A 24155-nucleotide genomic window follows, 5' to 3' on the forward strand; every position below is an offset into this window, starting at 1 on the left:
AACTAAAAGAAATATTGCCCTTACAAAAAGGTATCTTTCTAAGAATTTCAGTTTTTTTTATGTGTTGGTGGTATTTCAATAGTCACAAACATAGACACATGTCACAATGTTTTGTGACGTTTAATTTATATTAATTCGTAACGATAATTTGTACCTACTTGCAACTAATAAAATATTTAACAAATATTAAATTATTTTTTTTACATACACATTATTGATATTTTCAACACATTTACATTACACGTATTTTCTAAATTTCTAGTAGCAGGAGTATTCATCCACTAAACTGTCAGATATAAAAATCCAATACAAAAAATACAATATAACAACTAAACTATCAACACTCGAGTACAATTTAAATTTAAAACACTGAATAAATACCAATTCAGTGAGCAGTATTCAGATGTGTTAGGGTTGTCGCTTTTCCGTTTTAATCTTTTAAATGACACTTTAATAATCATCTATATGAAATGGTAAAAGTCATACATATTATTAACTAGATTTCCGCCCACGGATTTGTCCGCTTTGTCTTAAACTTTAAAAATCATGTAATTCAATCAAAATGATATAGGGAGAGATATACAGTGGGAATTGATATTGTTTTATATTATGTAGCTATACAATTTGTTGTGTATGTAAATAAATAACAAGAAATAATACTCGGATTCTGTGAATAATCAAGTAACTTATTTTGATTGAAATAAATCATGAGGTTGGATTTAATAAATTAGTTTGGGCATTTGTAGGTACATAGTAAGAAGGCTGAATTCTGGCGGAGCATTATGAAAAATGGTCTTATAAATAACTTGGTCCATAACATCTATACCAACACGCATGGGTCTTTTCGTATTAGAGTGTGTTCCTTGTAGGTGTCTTGATACATAGTATCATATCGTTCCGTACATATTTTTACCAAAAAACTCTGTTTCAAAGTTTTAGAAAAGCATAATATTTAAATACAGGCATTGCTTTATCATATCTGTAGTTTATTATGATAAAAGAAATTAAAAAGTTCACTTATTTTCTAGTTTTTTATTCCGTTGCTGTATTTTTTTGCAGAGTCAAATAAAACAAATCAATTTCAATGAAATAGCAATATACAGGTATTTGTATGAAAATCATTATTATAATTTACCTATTATTGACAGCCCTATTGCCAAAACGAGGCCCGGCTAAATATTGCTAAAATCAATACTCTCCAACAATAAATATGGACGTAGACAGAGAAGGAACGATCTTCTGTACTACTTCAACATGATTGTAATAAAAGGGGGGATTACCTAGGTCCAAAAGGGGGATGACTTCTATTCAATGATAGGCAAGCAATTAGCTTGCCTATCATTATCCCTACTAATATTATAAATGCGAAAGTAACTATGTCTGTCTATCTGTTACGCTTTCCCGCTCAAACCTCTCAACCGATTTTGATGAAATTTGGCACAGACAATCTTTAGTCCCTGAGAAAGAACTACCTACCTTTTATCAAAACACCACGCGGGCGAAGCCGCGGGCGGAAGCTAGTAAGTGTATAATAATCGTTTATAAAAAATACTCATAAACAGCTGCACTTATTTAAAAGAAAAGAGCGTGTGTGCCGAACACACGTGTCAGATGTGAAACATCTTTGGCAAGATTCAAAGATACCAAAATCGTCGCCTTACTCCATGACGTGGCAAACATTGCCATGACGCGATCTTTGTACCTTAAAACTTAATCCATTTAAGTTAATAAGTAACAAACAATCCTCAGAAACGCATTTAAAAGCAAGATAAAGTAGTCATATTTACTTGATGACTCCATTTTATTATAGTAAATAGAAATAAGCCAGACCGACCTAGATAGCAAGACCTTTGTTAAAAATTCAAAAGTGTAATCCATTTGACGACACAAAAGTGAGAAATATTACTTCGGTTAACACAATAGACATTTGAAATAAGGCAGCGTGCACAGGGAGCGGTTGGAAGGCCCGATACTCAAGGAACACATACACAAACAGACAGACTTTCGAATTTAGAATATACTATTGTTATGTTTTTTTAAATACGAAAGTGATGTGTAGTTTTCAGAGATGTTGTTCGATAAAATTTGTAATAACAATAGGTAATTGAAAAACAGGCGTCTAAAATGTATTTAATGTGGCTTGTTTTCTAAGAAAATGAAACACATTTTCACACAAAAATTGGTTGCAATTAGGACCTCTAAAGAAATGAGGTTGTATACAAATATTTAATTACACAATTAATTATTGCTTTCTAATACTTAATCATTGTTGTTGCAGTTCTTGCAAAAAATGCCTTAAATGAACCGGTTGTATAACACCCCTTACAGAGGATGCGGTTCGTATTAGGCCCGTTTCATGGGAAGCGGTTGGATATGGTGAACGCGAACACGCTTAACCTTTATCCATCCTGTGGTTTCTGCATGACATTATATGCTATAAAGACTATAATTCAATAAATTTTAAAATGTAAAAACAACTTTAAATTTTAGCTAATACAATCACTACATAGTACAAAACAAAGTCGCTTTTTCTGTTTCCTATGTACCTTTAAATATTTAAAATGGATTTTGATGCGGTTTTTTTAAATAGATAAGTGATTCAAGAGGAGGATTCGACAACGCGGGCGAAGCCGCGGGCGGAAATCTAGTTCTGTTATCAAAGGAATTAACTAAACATAGCTCGTAATATAGACACACACATGGCCAACATACAATTTGTTTATAGCAATCTGTGGTCATGACATCTGTCACTTTGACACATCGATACAGCCGGCCGGGTTATACGTCAAAACTTTGACAGATCATTAAAATTTACCGTACAAATGTTCTCTTTGTTACACACAAGTAGAAATATATCTTAGGTTTATAAAGTTGTCATCGTAAGTTAGCTGAAGTCAAGTTCAAGTTTAACAATGCAACACTTAACCTGGATTTGCGTTGTGTCACTAATATTCATCATTTATGATGTATGTTCGTTTTAAGACATATCCTTTAAAATATCATTGAGTCTCTCTTTTAATTTCTTAAATTAGCAAGTATGAACTACTGAATTTTATTTTTATAAATAAGTAGATGAAATCATGGAGATCTGTCTTTTAAAAGGTCTATTGTTTTTCTTGTTTGTTTACGAGTATCAAAATTTCAATATTTCATTTTAATAAACATCTTCATCAATTTAACAATAACATATTTCAATGGGTAGCAACACAATGTTACATATTTTCGAAACAAAATGTCAGCCATAGACACTCCATTTCCCGGCATTCTATTCCCGCGGTGTCAACACAAAAGATAACCTCAAAATCCTACGCTCTTTATGACACATTCTTTCAGTAAACACACGCAGTGGCTTACCTTTCTATCAACATAAAGAAACAGGGCTCAATATGGATATGTAATGCGAATCTTTCTTATATATAAAAATGAATCGCAAAATGTGTTGGTAAGCGCATAACTCAAGAACGGCTGAACCGATTTCGATAATTCTTTTTTTATTATATTCCTTGAAGTACGAGGATGGTTTTTATGTAGAGAAAACGTAAATATGTACCACGGGCGAAGCCGGGGCGGACCGCTAGTGTATATATAAATATTATGGTTAGGTCCAAATGACAGTCGTTATCTATGGGTTGAGGAGATAAGAACAAAATCTTTACGGAAAACAAAATAACGGTTAATTAAATAAAGCGCCTAGTTTTTTCTTTTTGTATACAATATTAATTAATTAATGGGACCTATGGCCTATTTACATTTTTATTCTTTGTTATAACTTACAAATAATGTCCTGATATTTTAAAACAACGAGATTGTATCCTTTATAATTAGGTATTTATTTAATAAATTATTAAAAAAAATCAAGTTGTAAAGCTTAGATTTTGTAAACATTCTGGCTCTTTTAGATTTTGTCTAGAGGCATGACGATAGATTTTGAAATCCTCTTCCATCCATAATGTGTGTATACGTTTACTATACAAGAAAAACCCTATATTTCGGTAATATACTTAAATTTAACGAAGATAAAAGTCATTTTTCAAAAAATATTTATTAACTGTGCCAAAACAGCTCGCAGGTGTCATGGCGTAGGCGGGACGTCACTCTTTAGTAAATACGTAATTATTTGTACGCATTGTGAAGAAAATTAAAAATTTTTTATTTAATATGTGTTATAGAAACGAATTTCAAAGTTTGTAAGCGGTGTGCAGTATTGCAGTGTGAATCCACATAAAAATAATGCTCAAAAATGTGTTAGTAATTATTTCAAGCGAGAAAATAATAAGAAATGATTCTATAAAGTTGGCGCGGAGAACCCCGAACCACGTATTCGTAAATTCGCAATTATATTTCTGTTCTGAGTCGATAAAGCATACGTGAAACAATAGAAAATAAATAAAAATGCGTATTCTCAACATATTCATAACAACAAAACACATCTGACGCGAGTTGTTTACATAAGCGTGACGTCACGCGTGTTTTAGTGAAAATGGCCAACTGCAGAATTTCAATGTTTTATTTTATTGATAATCTTATTAATTTTAATGTTTTTAAGATTTCTAAGTCACTTTATTTAATTTATTTATTATACATTTTCCCTTAAAAACACTAATACGATCATTAATTATGGATACTGTCGTCATGCCTAAGACTAATTTATCCTACTAACTATATTTTATAAACAAATTTTCCAAAAAGCCTTTACTTCCCTACATTTGAACAACATCATAATCAAATTTATCATGTTTAAATAATCATGTTATACACAAAATTCGGAATCGATAAACTCAGAGACGTCGCTACCTGACGTGCCGTGGGACGTCACGGTATATTCCGTGTTTGACGGGTACAGCCACAGGTACAGCAATGCGCACAAGTTTGGCAAAACTTCGTTAAAATACCTATAATTGAATAGTTTTTGTTTGGAAATTCGGATAGTTAAGGTCATGTTATACGCAAAACGTTATAGAAAGACATTCAGTAATAAACTTTTAAATGAAATTTAATAAATTATTATATAAACATATTTAGATTTAATATGTTAATTTTGTAAAATGCATCATTGAATTATTACAGCTTTTAAGCCTTTCGTCTTTATTCTCACCATCTCTATAATGAATATTTAAAATCAGAAACCTATCCTTAAAAAAATTATAATTAAGAAACTAATTATTTTCTTACACATCGCAAAAGATTTATTCAAGAAAATAATATATGAAATTTATCCAACGGAAATTTTTTTTCAAAAACACATAATAATTATGAATCAATTACCCACAAACACTTTATACTTACCTAAGAAAGACAAGCTAAGACATTAGAATCGCCAAAAAACATAATTTAAATACGTTAAGTGGCAAGACCGTCACTGATTCTGTATTCAAATTACTTATTAATAACAGCGCCATCTGTTGAGGAAAATTAGAACTAAGCTAAGAATGATTATAATTTCAATTTAAAATCGCTCGTTCCTTCCTATTCTATCCCTATTCTTTTTTTAGTACCCAAAGGGTAAAACGGGACCCTATTACTAAGAGTTCATTGTCTGTCTGTCTGTCTCCAGGCTGTATCTCATAAACCGTGATAGCTAGAAAGCTGAAACTTTCACAAATACTACATCGGCCAGTGGAAATTAACATTAAATTCGCAAAGCACGATGTAGATTTGAATTTTTGGTATGTTGTTTGGATCAGTTAGGGTGATGTAAATCCCAATTTGCAACTTCGAAAAAGTTGTGCTCGCTGCGCACCACGTGATAAACTGCGAAAATTTTGGACTTTTTTCACTTTTTGCTCTAAAAGTCATAAACTATGCGTTTCCGACAAGTATGATTCAGTACATAAATTAAGGTTATTAAATTTGCAACAATTTAAGCCTAACCGCAGCTCTCTAATCGTTATAACGACTAAACTGTGGCCATTCGAAGATGGTTCATTTTTCCGGAAATATTGAAATTTTTAGTTTTGCTCCCGTTTGAAGCAAAATACAGTAGAATCCGTTTATTATGACTCCGCCTATAATGACCAACCGGTTATTATGACGTAATTGCACTACGAAGTTTGGTTTTCATATAAAATTCTTTATAAAAAGTCGGATATATTGACTTCCCTTACAGTGACATGCCGCTTATTATGACCCATTTTTAATAAATTATGTCTGGTTATAATGACCGGCATGATTCTTTACACGGAAATTTGGGAAGATTATGTTGTCATTGATAGCGATCTCCTCACATCCGAAGTACCCACCGATGAAAATATCGTACAGAACATTAGTGCTAAGGAACAACTGGAAAATGATGGGGAAGAGGAAATCGAGGAATCACCATTACCTACCGCAGAAGAGGCATTAAAAGCTGCAGAATTATTATCACGGTTTGTTCACAGCAATATTGAAAATGATAATTTGACCAAAGCTATGTCTTCTATACACAATAGTATTAGATACTGTTTTTACAATGAAATGAAAAAACAAAAGCAGTCAAAAATTACAGTGTACTTACTGTAAAAAAATACACTTGTATGTTTTATTATAATAATCTGCTGATTTCGTGCAATTTTGATTTTGATTTAATATGTACGTATACATATGCAAGTATACTATGTTTCTGTATTAAAATACTTAAATACATGTATACATATTTACATAAAAAAGATTTTTCATTTCTCATAACGCTTTGTATGACGTCCGCTTATTATGACGTGTTTGTCGATTCCCTTCGATGTCATTATAAACGGATTCCACTGTATTGGCAAAAACCGCTCGTTATATGAGAAGTTCGTATAATAAAGTTGTAGTGCATTTAATTTTCTTTCATAAGAGCATAGAACAAAGTCTGTGAGACAAATAGTTCACTCACAATATCTGAAAAACAAAAAGAAGGAAGAAATAGATTTTTAAAGAATTGAAACTGAGGGCATATCACTACATAGTATTTTAAAACAAAGTCGCTTTCCCTGTCCCTATGTCCCTATGTCCCTTTGTACGCTTAAATCTTTGAAACTACGCAACGGATTTTGATGCGGTTTTTTTTAATAGATAGAGTGTTTCAAGAGGAAGGTTTATATGTATAATAACATCCATTAAATCGTGGAGAAGTACTGTTATTTTTGAGGTTTCTAATGTGATGTCGTAAAAAATTACATTTTTTCCGCTTACATTGCAAACGCAGGCTGAACCCTACGAGTTTTATCAAAATAATGTACTAAGTATTATACACATTGAAAAGGTCTACAGAAAAGTCCGCGATGGTATATGTCTATCTCTTATGGATAACCCACAATAACTTTTTTTTGTCATTTACTTTTTACGACAAATAATGGCTAATTTTCGATGCGATTTTAACCAATACAGCATTAATCCTTAACCAATTAAATACCTTCAATACATTGTTCATTTAATATAGATCTATATGGCCCTTTACACCGTATGATTTAAGTGAATATTTTCAAAGATATTACAGATTTAAAAATTGCGGGACGTAGCATTTGCGGCGGTACCGGCCGGCCGCCCGGCTATATATTTTATACCCGTGCGAAGACGGAGCGGGCCGCTATGTTTTTATATACAACGTTCAGTTTTCCTGTAGTTTAAATTAGTATCAGCATTGCACCCGTGCGAAGCCGGGGCGGGTCGCTAGTCTTATATATAAAAATGAATCGCAAAATGTGTTGGTAAGCGCATAACTCGAGAACGGCTGAACCGATTTCGATAATTCTTTTTTTATTATATTCCTTGAATTACGAGGATGGTTCTTATGTAGAGAAAACGTAAACATGTACCACGGGCGAAGCCGGAGCGGACCGCTAGTCTTCTTCTTATATATAAAAATGAATCGCAAAATGTGTTGGTAAGCGCATAACTCGAGAACGGCTGAACCGATTTCTATAATTCTTTTTTTATTATATTCCTTGAAGTACGAGGATGGTTTTTATGTAGAGAAAACGTAAATATGTACCACGGGCGAAGCCGGGGCGGACCGCTAGTAAAATCATAAAAAGGATAATACTTTTTCATTTGCAGTATAGGTAATTAACAAAATTACAAAGCTAATTAAATTTGCAACAATTTAAGCCAAACCGCAGCTCTCTAAACCTTATAACAACTAAGCTGTGGCCTTTCAAAGATAGTCAGTTTTTCCCGAAAATTTCAAATTTTTAGTTTTGCTCCCGTTTGAACCAAAATATTGGCAAAAACCGCTCGTTCTATGAGAAAGTCGTATAATAAAGTTGTAGTGCATTTAATTTTCTTTCATTAGAGCATAGAACAAAGTCTGTGAGACAAATAGTTCACTCACAATATCTGAAAAACAAAAAGAAGGTAGAAATAGATTTTTAAAGAATTGAAACTGAGGGCATATAAAATCATAAAAAGGATAATACTTTTTCATTTGCAGGATAGGTAATTAACAAAATTAAATTTTCTACAACTTTATTTTATGACCTTCTCATAGAACGAGCGGTTTTGCCAATATTTTGGTTCAAACGGGAGCAAAACTAAAAATTTGAAAATTTCGGGAAAAACTGACTATCTTTGAAAGGCCACAGCTTAGTTGTTATAAGGTTTAGAGAGCTGCGGTTAGGCTTAAATTGTTGCAAATTTAATTATCTTTGTAATTTTGTTAATTACCTATCCTGCAAATGAAAAAGTATTATCCTTTTTATGATTTTATATGCCCTCAGTTTCAATTCTTTAAAAATCTATTTCTACCTTCTTTTTGTTTTTCAGATATTGTGAGTGAACTATTTGTCTCACAGACTTTGTTCTATGCTCTTATGAAAGAAAATTAAATGCACTACAACTTTATTATACGAACTTCTCATAGAACGAGCGGTTTTTGCCAATATTTTGCTTCAAACGGGAGCAAAACTAAAAATTTCAATATTTCCGGAAAAATGAACCATCTTCGAATGGCCACAGTTTAGTCGTTATAACGATTAGAGAGCTGCGGTTAGGCTTAAATTGTTGCAAATTTAATAACCTTAATTTATGTACTGAATCATACTTGTCGGAAACGCATAGTTTATGACTTTTAGAGCAAAAAGTGAAAAAAGTCCAAAATTTTCGCAGTTTATCACGTGGTGCGCAGCGAGCACAACTTTTTCGAAGTTGCAAATTGGGATTTACATCACCCTAACTGATCCAAACAACATACCAAAAATTCAAATCTACATCGTGCTTTGCGAATTTAGGGTTTTTTAGTGTCGATTTCTACTGGCCTATAGGTATTTCCGTTGCCGCTATAACAACAATTACTAAAAATTAAAAAAAATAAAATATTAAGGGGGGTCCTCATAGTACGGAACCCTTCGTGCGCGAGTCCGACTCGCACTTGGCCGGTTTTTTTCAATATTTGGCCACAGCATCACACGTGAACGACTGGACCGAGCTCGTCAATTCTTTTCTTTGTGTTCGTTCGTTATTGAAGAAAGATCTTATGAAAAAAAAGCGTGTATGCCGAGCACACGTGTCTGAAGCGAAACTTTACTATCAAGATTCAAAGATACCAGAATCGTCGCCTTTCCCATGACGTAACGGTATTGCCATGACGCGACCATAGAGTAAAATAATATATCTGTTTTACTCTCAACGCGCCTAAAGAAGTTTCACTTCAATATATTCTTACAAATACTCAATCAAATTTAAATTCTATTTTTAAAGGCAGACAAATCGACCGAAAATTCATCATAAAATTCGTTATTTTCTTATCTCTAGAGATCAAATACTTTACGAGCGTTTCAGATTTTCCCCTTAAATGACAACGTTTTCAACAGATTAATCAAATATAAAAGAAGATTTTCAAGGCTTTTTCACAATTTGTGATTTAATAAAAAACCTCAATATATATAGCTGGTTCTTTTTATGTAACAGATGATAGAAATTACTTTAAAAATATGATACACTAGCTGTGCCCTGCGGTTTTACCCGCAGTGCTCCGCTCCTGTTATATCTTAGCGTGATGATATTATATTATAGCCTATAATTATATACGTATAGCCTTCCTCGATAAATGGGCTATCTAACACTGAAAGAATTTTTCAAATGGGACCAGTAGTTCCTAAGATTAACGCGTTCAAACAAACAAATAAAAACTCTTCAGCTTTACAATATTTAACTTTAAGTCTTTAACTAAGTCCATACTGGACTTAGTATGGACTTAGTTTACACCTTCATACATTTTGTGATAAAATTCAAAACTGCTTAAAAATTATTACAATATTATAAAGCATGAAGATAAAAGTTCATAAAATAAGTTATTTAACACAGAAAAACGGTCACCAATATTGAAATTATATTTTTATTTAAGCTACAGATAATATTTAGTGTTTCAACCAAAAATTCCAAAGAGTTATTCACGAATGACTTCGCATTATGTAGGGGAATAAACTCGTACATTTGAACAGAAACAAGACAGTGGAATATATTTTGTGAGGCCATAACAAGCCCACATAAGAACAACCTATAAAATACAGGGCCGGATTGAGGATTTATAGGGCCCCGGAGCTATAAATTAAGTATTCACGCTCTTTACAAAGCCCTACTCGTGTCTTAGTACAGTGGTTAACATGTAAGCGTAGAACTGATTGAACTTTTGTATATAGTGTATCGGGAAGGCCCAGGCTCCTGAAACATAGCGAAAGCTATATTAGGAGTATGTGGTCCTCTTTTTTGTGTAATGTATACTGGTTCAATAAATGATTCTTATTTTTTTAATGATCTTGGTTTTGAGTCCCGGTAATCCACAAAAAAGACAGTTTGTAACTTACTAGTATTATTGTGCATTGCCACTTATCACAAGTATGCAGAAATATCTGTTTATCGTAACATGTTATGGATTTACTAGAAATATGTAATACACGTAACTTATTAAATAACTGCTCTAATCATTATTGATTATACAATTAACAATAGTAATTTTAACATTTCATAATCTTGTTTTAATTAGATATAATTACATTTGTATATTTACGCATGTAAATAATTATGTAGAAATCTGACATGGATAATAATTTATTGAACATTATCTTATCAAATGTGATAATAACATTATGTAAAAATAAAAACGGCTTAATAATATATTGCTGTAGTATCCAAAGTACATTGAAAATTAATAATTTTAACATTTCAATGAATGAAGTTAAGTAGTTAAGTTGATCGTAAAGTATTATCCCAAAAATAATTTGCTTATAAACAGGTCAAATTTTTGTTCACACATTTTACTATAATTCAAAAATATTAAAATAAATTACTAAAGCCCTAAGCGCGTTGAGTCCGACCCTGTATGTTTTTATCTTACCAAATCGTAGGCATTCATAAAAACCGCGGCGCCTCTCCGTCTGCCCTAATATTGATTATACATCAGTTTCTTATTATTTGTAACTCCAATTCCCGTTTGTAGGCGCTAACCAGGGCCGGATTGTAAGCTAGAGTTGGTAAGAATATGAGAAAGAGTTAGAAAGATAATCGATTGGTTAAGATTGAGAAATTAATATATTATTATAAAATGCTTTCGCCATTTTTTCATTCAAAATTTTGTGTTGAGAATGTTGAGTAAATCGAAAACTTATAGATTGTAAGTGAGTGACGACATAACTTTAATTATTTTTTGATGTAGGTGCCCGGATTGATTAGTTTGATTAAAAATTAATATTTTAATACAAAAACAAATCTAGTATTTGTAGTACATAGTACTTACCTCAATTTGGAAGATAAACATACATACACCCATTATTGTGTGAAAAATACATACATAGTTACATCGGTACATCCAAATAACTAGGAAAACAATGTTCACAAAAAGAATCTAATACATTATTCGAACATACCTTTAAGTTGAACCTTTAAATCATCACTGTACTCTATAGACTAACCTTCATCTTTACAAACCTCATCAAATCTGCCACTACCACTGCACCTATGGGCTACCCCATAAACATCTTATCCCAACCAAAGCCGTTGTTTCGCATAATGCGTGTGAATTAAGTGCTTTAGCTGTTTCAATAAACGCCATTTGATTAGTGTTTTAGGCAATAAATTGGGGCCCTAGGCGCAGAGGTTAGGTGTATGGTATGCTGTAAACTATAGCTATAGATTATATCATACTAGATTTCCGCCCGCGGCTTCGCCCGCGTTTTCAAAGAAAAACCCGTTCCCGTAGGATTTCCGGGATAAAACCTATCCTATGTCCTTTCTCGGGTATCAAAATATCTCTATACCAAATTTCATGCAAATTGGTTCAGTAGTTAAGGCGTGATTGAGTAACAGACAGACAGACAGAGTTACTTTCGCATTTATAATATTAGTATGGATTGTATTATATTATCTGTACAGTAACTAAACTTTTTTTGGATATTTATATGTCTATTACTAGCTGTGCTCTGCGGTTTTACCCGCAGTGCTCCGCTCCTGTTGGTCTTAGCGTGATGATATTATAGCCTTAGTATATTATAGCCTGTAGCCTTCCTCGATAAATGGGCTATCTAACACCGAAATAATTTTTCAAACCAGTAGTTCATGAGATTAGCGCGTTCAAACAAACAAACTCTTCAGCTTTATAATATTTATATAGATGTATAACGTAAGCTTCTTTTCGTGACAATTTATTTACTGCAGCTTATGGTAACGTATTTTTTAAAACGGTCGTGTAGTTTCTGAACTAACGAAACAAACAAAAATTCGGTAAATCGTTACATATGAATCAAACAAAATCTAACCATTTATTTTACGATATCTACGAATTTTCCCAAAAAGTACGTATTTTTTCAATTCTACGTATTTCGTCACAAGCAAAATACGATCTTATGGTAAATGAAAGTCTGTATACATATTTGCATAGTAATGTCTGCTGTAAGTATAAACTACACAAATGAACACACGCCTTCATTTTAGGTTTTCTAGGCATTCTCATAAAGCTGAACAGTGTCTGAGTGTTTATTGGCATATTGTTCTGTAAAGGTAGGGGTTGATTACAAGTTGGCGGTTAAGTGTGAGTCGACAGGTAAGTGTGGTTCAGCAGTAAATAAAAGAAATATTTCAGCTTAATAATGATGACAATTTAAAAGCTTTGTCTTTCTAGGAAAATCCTGTGAAGACAGTTCTTTCATTTTTAAAGACATTGTTGCTGTATGCGTGTACGTATGAGTGTTTTACATTCATCCTAATGTGAATAATAAAAATCTTGCCACGAATAACATTGCCAGAACGAATTTAATATGTAAGTAATACTTGAAAATGAAACATGAACAAACTGTAACTATAATAGCCTTGAATTGATTTTAATGTGGATTTTAACCTATCACTAAGGAACTCTAAAAAGTAGCAAGTCTTTCAAGGAGAGCACATAGGTAAAATACTTCTAATGGTAAATGGTCTGGAAGCCTAACATAATGTGAGACGTGAGTATGTTGAAAAAAAAAACTAAAAATACTAGCCTATGAGCCCTGTTATTTTTAATTACTTCTACCCGATGCTACATGGGAAAAATGTGTACCTCTTGCACGGGACATCACACATTAACCTATAAGGTTTTTTTTTTATTTCACGAAATTTTTAATCACTGGCAACACTTGATTATCTATGGAAATGAATTCTATTATAGAAAGAAAGAAAGAAAATACGTTTATTCGGCAATCAGTAAGACACAATCATCACAAAACATTAATAAAAGCAAAACAAAAACATACAAAAAAGAAATGGAAAACAATAATAAAATAAAACAAAAAATAAATCAATATGTAATATGAAAGTGCCCCCGTATCGCCAAAAAGGACCAAGTTCAGCATGTGCCAGGCATATTATGCCTGGCGCTGGTTTTCAACAAGATCCCTTTAAGATCCGACTCACGGACGTGAGACGACGCAATGATAATAATAATTAAAATAGTGTTTATAATAAGTAAGTAGTGCATTTTGAGTGTATGAAAATCATATATATAAATATCACATATAATTATAAAGTAATATAATAAAATAATACAATAAAACAGATATAGGTACATATATACATTACATTATACATCATACACGCAGGTACAGGCACGTACAAATTACACGCAGGCCTAAAATAAAGAACATTGTCCAAAGCTACAAACACATCAAATATAATAATAAAATTGTCCCATGCTACAAACACATAAAATATAATAATAAAATTCAATGAAAGAACAGAACACGAAAACAGAAACAGAAACTGGACACTAGCTTATCCTACGCTGCTCATCGATCAAGTAGTTTTTAAGGTGTTTCTTGAACGTGTTAATATTAACCAATAACCTAATCGGTGGGGGCAAGTCGTTCCATATTTTTGATGCTGCATAGCGGAAGCTGCCTCTAAAAGTAGTCGATCTATGCTGAGGAATAATAAGTGGCTGAGCGCAACTTCTGCACGCAACATCCCGACTATTGGTTGTCCAGTTCAACTTTTCATAAAGGTAAATGGGCGTACGGGTCTTGATGATCCCAAACATAAGAGACGCCAGATGCAATTGGCGCCTTGCCTTTAGCTTGAGAATTCCATGCTTATTTAAGAATGGCGTGACGTGACTGCGAGGTGGAATTGTGTAACAGTAGCGCGTACACGCATTCTGTACTCTTTGTACGAGCCTTTCGGTTCTGGCCATGAGACGTGGACCGTAGACAGTATCACCGTAATTAAGTTTAGATAGAACCAAAGATTCTATCAAACGCACTCGAAGGTCCTCCGACAGGTATGGACGCACTCTATACAAAGTTTTTAAACGGAAAAAACAATTACTAACTGTGTTAGTGATATGTTTCTCATATCTTAGTGAGCTATCTACATAAAGACCTAGATTGCGCGCCTCGTAAACTCTCTGGATTGTCTTACCTACGATTTTAACATCAAAAGGTGGCATAGATGTGATATACTTTTTTGCACCGAATAACATATACTTTGTCTTATCAGGATTTAACACCAAAGCATTTGTGTCAGCCCAATCTGCAATACGTGAAAGGTCATCATTCAAGTGTTTTATAGCATTATCAAAATCATTCGGAAAGAAAGAAATATAAACCTGAGTATCATCGGCATAAATGTGGAACTTACACTTTTTTATTGAATTAACTATATCGGCCGAGTATAAAATAAATAGGATGGGGCCCAGAATAGAGCCTTGGGGAACACCTCTATCAAGAAGACCAAAATCTGAAAATACGGAGCTACCATCATCCAATCTGATTTCGACACTCTGCTGACGGTTGTATAAATAACTGTGAAACCAGTGTACTGTGCTGTGGCTAAAGCCATAGTAACGCAGTTTCGACAGAAGCAAAGGAATACTTATACAATCAAATGCTCGGGAAAAATCAAGCAGCACAAGGATGGTACACATACCCTTATCCTGAGCGGCCAATACATTGTCCGTTACGTCCAACAGAGTTGTTGTGGTACTATGGCATTTCCTAAAACCAGACTGAAATACGGGAAGCAAGTTATTGTTCTCAATAAACTCCGTAAGTTGCCTACAAACAACCCGCTCCAATACCTTCGACATGCACGGCAAAACACTTATCGGCCTCAAATCCTTGAATGAAACAGGGTTACGATTCTTAGGCAGAGGCCGAACCAAAGCTTTTTTCCACAAATCGGGAAACGTCGACGTCAAAATGGAGCCATTAATAATCTGAGTTATAGGTTTCAGGGTGTGAGGAAGAGTAAGCAGCAGCATATTCAAATTTATTCCATCACAACCCCCAGCGTTCGACGCGAGTCCCAGCAAATATTTTGACACAGTGTCTTCAGAAACAGTTGTTAATTCAAAAACCGCCTCGCTGTGCAGATGGGAGTCGAAGAACATTAAGGACGTTGAATCTACAATAGCACTACCTGGGACTTGTAAAAAATGCTGATTTATTTGATTGGGGCAGGACAGATGTGGTGGGAGCTCATCTAATTGTTTGCGAGGTAAAACATTAGATTTTATATTTTTCCAAAGCACCTGAGGTTCATTTATTTTATCATTTATACTAAAACGAAAATAAGCTACTTTTTCATTATGTAAAGAGGACACGACGAGAGATTTCAATTGATGGTAGTAATCCTTTTTAGAATCTGTCTTAGATTTCCGATATTTAGATAAAGCGGCATCACGTAACTTCATCATGGTTTTTATAGTGTCAGTAATCCAGGGATGTGAGGGCTCTTTGAAAACGATTGTCCTAATGGGTGCATGTAAATCAAACAGCGCAATAATGCACTTTGAGAAAGCCTCAACCATTGCATTTACTGAGTCCAGATGCATGAAATTATTCCAATCTATTTTACTCAGGTCTTTATTTAAACTTTCTCGACAAATACATTTAAGAGGACGGAATTTAGTTACATAAGGTTTTAATCTATATATTATCTATGCGTAGTTTGTAAATTACAAGCCACAGATTATCTATGCATAGTCTGTGGTACGTGTTGCGGTGACACGTTCGCTCGTAACTTTAGATTTGATTCTGTATTGATAACTGGCAACACTATTAGCTTTGGCGGGAAAACTTCCGGTGGTTTTGAGAAATATTTTTAAGGGAAAGTTGTTATGCTTTAGTCGTTTACTGTTACTTTATACAATATATTATTATACGTCTTAAATTTGATGATGATATTTATTGTAGCTGTATTGTAATATTATTTTAATTGCATAGCGACAATTTTGAATTTACATGTTAGGTAGTACCATCATCAAGCAATTGTCATAGAGTTTTCACAACTTGCCGTTCGTCTGTTAGAACTCATAAATGGCGATTATTACGATTTTTTATAAATACGCAAATTGGGGATATTAAACTTTTATTATTATTTATTATCTAGGTCTACAATAATACTTTAAAAATTAATTTTTTTTGTTAGCGTTGGTTATCATAAGTAGCCGGAGTATGAAAATTGAAAATTCTTTCACCAAAACATTTTACATATTATACCTTTATGATATAGGATTTAGTCTGTATATTTTCAAATTCATCGCCGGTCAACCAGTAAGGTCTATATACCCTCAACCACCACGTGTGCTTGATAGGAAAAATATTCAAATCGACGGATCGGCTAATGGTTCCAATCAATGTGCCACCTGACGGCCATTCATCATTAGCCGAGTGTAAACGACACTAAAAACCCTTATTTTAGCATATTTTGTTATTATTTACTACGTGCAGAGCCTTCGTCACAAATAATACTTTCAGCTTTCCGCTTCCGGCTTTATCCGCTATGTCTAAAACTTGACAATTTGTAAATTGAAGCCCCAAACAAAACACAACGTTTGAAATAAAAATACGTTCTCTCACTACGATCCTTTATTTGTGCCTTACACTAAAGATACAGAATAGAAATCGTACGTATTAGTAAACGTGTTAAATTATTCGGATAATATCATTAGTAAGCATTGGATTTGTAAATTAAGCTGTAGTAATAAATGTATGTAGGTAATAGGTAATTGTAATACTAACACTAGGATAAGATTTTCTAACACTTTATGGGCTATGTGGCCTGAATTAAATGAATTTTATTATTATTTATTTATTTATTTATTAGTACGTAAAATGTAAAAACATAACAATTATATAACAAAACCAGTTACACTACGTTTTCTATAAGCAAAAATCGTGATAAAACATTAAATCATTATTAAAAGAGTCTTCAATGTTCTATTTTAAGAAGCAAATCAATAAGTGCGTTCATAGCTTTGCTTATGTTAAGGTGATTGCAACGATCTGTTCCCAGCCAATATCCCGCTAGATGGCGCTGAATTCTACATTTCTATTTTATTTGAGTTTTTGCGTAATTGGAATAGTCATCAAACCTAGGAATAGTCATGGCGGTTACTGAATATTATATTTTATTGAAATATGTTATATCATTGCCTTAAAATCCACCCAATTCGGTAAAATTATGCGTTTTAACATCTGTCATTGCATACAGGGTCGTTTACACACACAGACGTATACAAAAATGATAAAGATTTAACTCTAGATGGCGTGAATGTAAAGCGCGTCACACACGGTGAAGATACTACCTATAATATTTTATCTAATCTAGTAATATTTTATATTACAGTATCTTAAGGTATCCGGTATCAGCGTTCTGACCATCATTTTTCTTTTTTCGCTGTAGAACCGCCATCCTGTTACAAATGACCCACAAAGGAGAATGACCACGGGTGGTATCGGTAAAATTTTAGTTGTGCCACGTATTCGTTATATTGTTAATTCCTATTTGTATTTATAATGATCATATGTATCAATATTAAGTCTTAATTAAACCGGATAAATTGAAATAATAGTAAAAGTAAAAGTTTTTCTTTTGAAACATGTATGAACTTTCGCATTAGTAGGAAGTAGGATTGTTATAAAAATAAAAGTTATATTTGTTGGCGTAAACTATTTTATTGTAATTTTGGGAAATAAATAATGTCAAAATTGATTACCTACAATAAAACGCAGTTTTATTTTATTACCTACATTACACTATTGTTTTTTTTTAATCAAAACATGTATTTGAAGTAGCAAATATGATATTATGCTGATCCAAGCATTTTCACTCAAAACTAATATCAGTAATGATTTGTAAAAGTAAATTATTTCAAAATACATTTCATAACCAACAAGTAAGAATAATTATTCATACAACAACAAATCAAAAACACTATTTACTATGGAAAAAAAACCAGGAAGGTGAAAAACATATTTACGATTTCGATGCACTCGACTTTTAGTAAAATAATAGGTAAAAATATTATTATGGTTTTGATCACAGACATATCTGTGGTTTTGATTTTAGCTACTAGTATCAGAAAGCTGCGTGTTCAATGCACGTCGGGGTCCCACAACTGTGGAGGAAGGAAGGTAGAATACCTCCATCGAATAAGTGAAGTTTCTCGACATACTCGATTTGCCGGCCGGCCTCAATGAAGATTGTCCGAAAGTTGTATATGTGCTCTGTAACGAAAAAATTTCGCTAGCGCGATTCAGAGTGAGGTGTCGTACAATATACCTAATGAAGTTTTTCATCTTTTTATTTTACTGCAAATACAAAATAAAAATTAAACAATGGTAATGTAAATTCTAAACAAACTACTACCAAAATACAATTAGAACAAAAATCATTTGACTTGTTTATTTCACCCAGAGGCCAGAGGCGGCTCGTGACAAAATTGTATACCTAGGTGTTCACTTGAAATAAAACAACGAAAATACAATAGCGTTCGGGATGATTTATTACAAAAAAATGAGCACCACATTTTATAAATGTCTATAACACTAAAAATTACAAAGTACAGGCTATTTCAAAACGAATTCAATGACTAGGTATCAATAATTAGTAAATCACCGAATTTGCATTCGCGAGCGTAGGTATCCATAGTGTTTGTCACTGACGGTCACTGACCTCTATAACTTATAGTTATAGAGGTCAGTGGTGTTTGTTGTGTAAACATGTATGTATTTGAGTAGTTAGTAGCATATTATATTCTGAATTTCTGATCCATGCCTATTCACTCAAAACTAATAACACTAATGATTTGTAACAGTAAATTATTTCAATAGGTAGGTATTTGAACATTTCCCAACAAGACGTAAGAATAATTATTCGTAGGTATACAAGATACAATAACAAATCTAATACACTATTTATTATTTTATTATTTACTAGCGGTCCGCCCCGGCTTCGCCCGTGGTACATGTTTACGTTTTCTCTCCATAAGAAGTAATAGCTAGAGAGCTAGCGCAAAGCTACCTGTATGTATTTGACCAGACCTGGATTTTTGTGTGTTGATTCCCCTATACCTACTATACATGAGATGAGGATTGAGGAGTCACTAAGCCCAGAGTGGTGGACGGGGCGCGCGCTTAGGTAAGACAGGTGGAAATTTTTGGCGAACTTTGAAACCATTTGACCACGTCTGCCATTTTGATATTTGAAAATAGATTATTATTACTATCGGAAAATAACAATGGCAGACCATTATCACGCGGATAACATTCTGGCAGACACTTATGAAAGTGCTGAAAAAAATACAATTTTGAAAGTATTTGACCAGATCTGCCATTCATATATTTTATTTATTAGGGTCTTAAAAACTTATTTTCGAAACGGCAGACATTTTCATTGCGTACAGACTTCAGCAGACAACAAAACTTTACAGACTTCAGCAGTCAACAAGACTTAGCTTCTACATGGTCAGATGTTATATGTATTACGTTCCCTGACCTTACATCAATGATTTACTTTATTAATGTTTTTATGGTCATTTACATTTAATTTTGAAAACTATGGAATAAAATTTATAAATTTGATGATACAAAACTAAATATACATTTGTAAAGAATCTCAAATATAAAGTTGTGTTGCAAATAACAAATCATCATTTAAATATTTAGTTTATTTCTTTATTTAAGAAACAATTAACAATTACAAAACAACATAAAAAAACACGCATGCATTTATTGAAATGTTCATTCATCATCACTATCGTATGGCGTTGTGTGACTCGTCTTCATAATCCATTGAATCGGATTCTGTAAAAGTAAAACGTAAATTATATAATAAAAGAAATGAGTCATTATAAACTTACCTAGTAAGGCAATGCCTTTGATGTCGCACGATGCCGCCGCGCCGCCAGTGTAGGTACTTCTGCTGCTACATGAAAATATGCTAGGGTTGCAACAAATGGGAAATAAAACAATTGTGATTATTACTATTATGATGTAATCATTTATTCATATTATGTACATTCAAAACAATTGCTATTATTAAATCTGATGTAATTATTTTTTCATAAATATATAATTATTATTAATTACATAATATATTGCACTGTGAAATATTTACGTATCACTTTATTTTTGATGTTCTTAATTGTCTTTTATAAAATTTAAGTGACGCATTCGCATTGGGATCAACAATCCGATAAGAAAAGAATGGAGACAACATATACATAGCTTTGATTTCAATTCTACAGATACAAAATATACAATCTATCTAAAATGATACAACGGATGTTTCCTGCGTTTTCTCGTCAAAATACCGAAACAACGTAATTATTGTATAGTAGTTGGGCGTGAAAGTAAAAAAACAAATGAAAAGTGTTTTCCATATGATTATTTATTAAATTTACGCGATTAAGAATAATTTCAACGATACAATTTAGTAACCGAGAATTCAGAGGATTAAAGAAAATACCTGCCTGATCATTTTATCAAACTCTAAAAGAATTATGGTTATTTCGCATCACTCGGTTTATTAGTTTGGTAATAATTATTAAAGGTAGTTACAACCCTAGCCATTGAGTCGAACGGTAGGCAACACAATATCGACTTTGTGCGGGTACATATGGTACATTTCTTCTTGCTGTGAAGCGTAATTATTATTATTAAGATTTTTTAGGCTATTTTGAATCAGCTGTTCTAATTTAATTCTAGAAATTTATTAAAACGTGATTTTTTTAAAAGTATATTATGAGTTTATAAATACCTCAACCAATAGTTATTGTGTCCTATCCTCATTTCTTTATATCTTGGTAGTTAACTAAAGTGTTAAATTTACATAACCTCAACAACAACATTTACACTGCCACTGCACTAAAACTAAACTAACTAGCTCTCTAGCTATAAGAACCATCCTCGTACTTCAAGGGATATAATAAAAAAAGAATTATCGAAATCGGTTCAGCCGTTCTCGAGTTATGCGCTTACCAACACATTTTGCGATTCATTTTTATATATAAGAAGACTAGCGGTCCGCCCCGGCTTCGCCCGTGGTACATGTTTACGTTTTCTCTACATAAGAACCATCCTCGTACTTCAAGGAATATAATAAAAAAAGAATTATCGAAATCGGTTCAGCCGTTCTCGAGTTATGCGCTTACCAACACATTTTGCGATTCATTTATATATATATATACTAGCGGTCCGCCCCGGCTTCGCCCGTGGTACATAATATTTACGTTTTCTTTACATAAAAACCATCCTCGTACTTCAAGGAATATAATAAAAAAAGAATGATCGAAATCGGTTCAGCCGTTCTCGAGTTATGCGCTTACCAACACATTTTGCGATTCATTTTTATATATAAGAAGACTAGCGGTCCGCCCCGGCTTCGCCCGTGGTACATAATATTTACGTTTTCTCTACATAAAAACCATCCTCGTACTTCAAGGAATATAATAAAAAAAGAATGATCGAAATCGGTTCAGCCGTTCTCGAGTTATGCGCTTACCAACACATTTTGCGATTCATTTTTATATATAAGATAAGATTATGTGAAAATAACCAGGAAGGTGAAAAACATATTTACGAAAACATAGTAACATAATATGGCTGTCGCTACAATAATTATATTTCAATTTTATCTTTTTATACCTAGTAGAACTGGCCGACGAATAAAAAAAATCGTATTAGAATAAATACAATAAATTACGGAACAAAAAAAGGATTGTAACTGAATTAGGTATGTTTGTTTCTGGGCGCACCGTTTTCGACGACGCGACGCGCGACGTAAGCGTATAGGTATAGGTACCTACTTTGCTAAAACAAACTAATAAAATTGTGTGTCTGTCTGAAAATTCGGAAAAGCATATTTTGCAAGTTTGTAATTACTTTGATAGTTTACCGATTTATAATAATTGTAATTGTAATTGTATAATATATAATTTGCAATGTGGTGAAATTTCATAAAAATCACGGGCCAATTTTTTGTTTTGAATCCCACCGAAAATATAATTGCGTTATTAGAATAATTAATTACTATACCTACCCACGATCAATTATTACAATATAGTCTCAAATGCATACTAGAGAAATATTGCAATTTGATTCAATTAAAATGCATAGCATACAAAAATAAATTCACAACACAAGAAATTCCGCGCGCAAATCATAGCGCGTGTCAATGAAATCAAGAATGTTTTATATCAAGCCGACGCGGACGACGACGCGACGCCGAACAAAAGTACCTACGACGGACGACCACGCTTCGAGTTGCCAAACAACATGAGTAATAAATTGTTTACAAAAAAAACAAGTTTTCCATTTTTCTGTATGAGTAGACAGAACTTCAAAACGCCACCTGCTACGGTTTATATTATGAACGATTGTTATAAAAATAAAAGTTATATTTGTTGGTGTAAACTATTTTATTGATCAATAATTTTGGAATTTAAAATTGTCAACATTGATTACAATAAAACGCAGTTTTATTTTATTACACTATTGTTTTTTTTATCAAAACATGTATTTGAAGTACCATATAATATTATGCTGATCCAAGCATTTTCACTCAAAACTTATATCACTAATGATTTGTAAAAGTAAATTATTTCAATATACATTTCATAACCAACATGTAAGAATAATTATTATTATTCCTACCTACAACAACAAACCTAAAACACTATTTACTATGGGAAAATAACCAGGAAGGTGAAAAACATATTATTATTTACGATTTCGACGCACTCGACTTTTAGTAAAATATAGTAGGGAAACATAATATTATGGTTTTGATTTTTGCTACTAGTATAAGAAAACTGCGTGTTCAAACTACTTGTTTGTCTGTCTGAAAATTCGGAAGTACTTTGGTAGTTTACCGATTTATAATAATATTGTATACCTATATCGTTGTTTAAAAAATATTCAAACACAATAAAATATGATATATGTACTGATTTATCACTGGTTTCAGTGATGAACTGATGAGTCAATTATAGCCACTATACTTTCGTCATACGTGTGTATGATTGATGTGATTTGCAACGTGGTGATATTTCAGAAAAATCACGGGTCAAATTGTCCCACCGAAAATATAACTGCGTTATAAGAATAACTATACCTACGATAAATTATACATAATACAATATAGTCTCAAATGCATACTAGTGAAATATTTTATTTGAATCAATAAAATAAAAAAATAAATAAAAAATAATAATAATACAAAAATAAATTCACAACACAAGAAAATCCGCGCGCAAATCATAGCGCGTGACAATGAAATCAAGAACTTTCGAGCCGACGCGGACGACGAAGGAGCCTAACAAAAGTACCTACAATCATAGGCGGCTCGTGACAAAATTGTATGGCCGTGTTCACTTGAAATAAAACAACGAAAATAGGTACCTACAATAGCGTTAGCAGTACAAAAAAAATGAGCACCACATTATCCCCTTCCCT

At 32.8% G+C, this 24155-nt stretch overlaps 1 protein-coding gene across 2 annotated transcripts in view; it reads left to right on the forward strand.

Moving 5' to 3' along the window:
• Positions 1 to 24155, forward strand: part of LOC149896362 (RNA-binding protein Musashi homolog Rbp6-like) — a 117894-nt gene that overhangs the window by 63145 nt on the left and 30594 nt on the right. The gene's annotated exons all lie outside the window — the stretch shown is intronic.

The sequence above is a fragment of the Colias eurytheme genome, chromosome 29, assembly GCF_061535395.1.
Source record: "Colias eurytheme isolate Ceu_HAF_F1 chromosome 29, ilColEury1 Martin Lab GWU primary, whole genome shotgun sequence".
Taxonomy (NCBI): domain Eukaryota; kingdom Metazoa; phylum Arthropoda; class Insecta; order Lepidoptera; family Pieridae; genus Colias; species Colias eurytheme.